This window comes from Bison bison, unplaced genomic scaffold (genome assembly GCF_000754665.1).
Source record: "Bison bison bison isolate TAMUID 2011002044 unplaced genomic scaffold, Bison_UMD1.0 scf7180017864527, whole genome shotgun sequence".
In the NCBI taxonomy this organism is placed as follows: domain Eukaryota; kingdom Metazoa; phylum Chordata; class Mammalia; order Artiodactyla; family Bovidae; genus Bison; species Bison bison.
Window position 1 is genome coordinate 8,584,604 of NW_011495078.1, and position 2,859 is coordinate 8,587,462.

The window sequence follows — 2,859 nt, forward strand, 5'->3', positions numbered from 1 at the left end:
ATCGAATCTGGGTCTCCTGCATTGCAGGCAATTTCTTTACCATCTGAGCCACCAGGGAAACCCTGATAGAGCCATAATTGGCAATTTCCAGATAAGGGGGGCTGCTATCAATTGCTCCATGCTGGCCCAGTGGCCCTTTAATGATTTTTCTGTCTGTATTCATGCCAGGGTAATCTCAGTCTTTGTGAGGATGTGCCAAGGATGGATGTCTTTGGCAATCTGGTCAGCCTTAAGGTCAGCTTCTCAGAACAATTTTAAACTCATAAAATATAATATAGAGAATTACAAAAGAAATTATGTTGGAATAGCTATCAAAATATGAAAACCAACTTTGTTATACAGAAATAGTTTTATACATGTGTGTATGTAGTTATACATATGCTTCTTTGCATAAAAACAGGAGCTAGTGCCAAATCTAATAAGTGCCTGTAATTGCACAATAGTAATGAGCATAAATATTTTGAGACCTGTACTATGACAAGCTGATTTTTTATGGGTGACACAGGAACAAACAGTAATGCTAATACCATTCTGGTTATTACCTACATCTACAATTGAAGGAAATACTTAACTAAAAGGTTAGTGGAAGTTAGGCTGTATTTATCTTTTTCTACTCAAGTTTTTGAACCCCTCAGATTCTATCATGGACTCCGGATTATGAATGCACGGTGTCAAGGGAAATCCCATGTACACCAGTTTCCACTTCACGGGATTGGGGGATTCTCCATGAAGTCTCAGAAATTACCGTAAAGGCTGTGCAGTTCCTTTGAATTGATTACTTGCCCGTTCATTCTACTCCGTAAGTCTTAGAGAAGCACATGCTCTTTAGTGAAGAGGAAACAGGATAGTTAAAAGTTTTCCTTCCTACTCCCAACTGTGTTTATGTTACCTCAAAAAGGACTTACAGTGATTGAGAAAGAAAAGAGAAGGACAAACCCAGAAGACATTCAGTAAAAACATACAGTGCCAGTGGCATAGCTTCCAGGCTCAACTGTTGTCCAGTCGTTTCATTTTACAGATGAGGAGCAAAGAGACAGGGTTACTGACTGCCACAGATCACAAAATGAGTCGAGGAAAAAGCTGGATCTCTATTCTGTCTCTGATGTTTCTCTACCACACCAGTTGAGCTCTGCTGGAGTGTCACCCAATGAATGGATGGGGAATGAACTGTTCACTATGAAACCAAAGTGGCAGGCTTTTTTTTTAGACTCCTGTAACAGTGTTTAAAAAATTTCTTCTGCTTATGTATCCCATAAAAATGTTTTAGAAAGATTATGTACCCTCTTATATAGTTTTAATATACCTTAGAATTTGTCATCATACTCTCAAGGAATAAAGGATGTAATATCTGACATTTTGTAAATATTGGCATTCTTTAAACTTCTTTAAATATAGCTAGTTGAATGTTACTCTTTGATACTCTGTTGTTGTTTGACACTTAGCATTGTAGTTTACATACCTGAACATATCCATTTAAATTCAGTCAGACATTTGACATCACTCTTCCTTCTTGAAATTTTATCATTCTACACAGAATTTTATCCTAATGTAATTTATATTTATAATGGAAAGCCCTATTGATCATTTATTATCTGCAACAAAAATATGTATGTTAATATTTTAAAAATTTTCCTGGGATCAAAATGTTAATATTTTTCTTTTGGATTACCTTTCAATTATTGGCAGGTTGATCAAAACAATATACATCCTAAGCTTCACTATTTCATTAAGATAAAAATTACAGAACAAAAAGAAAATTCTTATTGAAAATGTAGGTCTTAAAAAGATGCACGAGATGCATGCTTTGGGGCTGTGATTAAAGATTTTGCTGACGGTTTTTCAAATCATCCGTTTATTTGATGTTCAAGAAGCTATTTCACCTGCAGGAGATGCCCCATTGTAAAATGCCTTTTTATCTTTAAGGCGGGAGACCCAGCTGTGAAACAGGTGGGAAGGCGGTATGTCCTTCCATCACAGGCACGTCTTCAAGCAGGTCAATTTGGAAAAGAGGAGATAGGACATTTAAGCCTCTGGAAACTGATCGGACTGAAGTTATCCAGGACTTTGTACCACAGTTTGAAGACCACTGCTTTTTAAAACCTCTGAAATCACTTGAGCTCAGGACGAAGTCTTATGCTTTGTCTTAGAGCCCCAGTATTTTTCACTCTGTGTTTTGACCCCGGCTGCTCTCTGGATTTAATGACATTCCCAGCTAAGGCAACTCTTTCAATGCTCAGTCCGTTTGCGCAACCGGACAAACAGCTCAATGGTTCACCCATCATTGGCTCTCCGAAGGAAACAATGAAGATACAGATAAACATAACGAGGGCTTAGGAATGGGGAGGAGGAGGAAGGGGAGGACGAGAGACGGCAGGGTCAGGAGGGCAAGGCCTGGTATCCGGAGTGAAGTGCCAGGCGGGACGCCCGCACCTTCCCACGCAGCACTGTCGGAGCGGGAAGCCCTGAGCCAGGTGTCCCCAGGCCCACCTCCCTTCCGCATCACCTGCGGGGCGGGGCGGGGCGGGGGGTGTTCAGCGTACCAAGGCAGAGGCGCGGGTAAGAGCAATCTCTTCCCCTGACTCACCTGCTTTGTAACTATTGTGGCACCGTATTATTTACAGAATATCCTTTGATCGCATCCCAGGCCGCGCCGAGATTGGGAAAGCATCCCACGTGTCCAGATGCCGGGCTTGGCAATTCAGCGCCGTTTGCCAGCGAGGCCCCTCCTCCCGTGGGCGACCCCCCCGGGGCGATGATGCGGGGGAGAAGGAACGAGAGGGACGCTCGGGTCCTGTAAGATGAGCAACTTCCTTGACAGCAGACTGGGGCTGGAGGACTCCCCCGGCGGCTTTGCCAAGC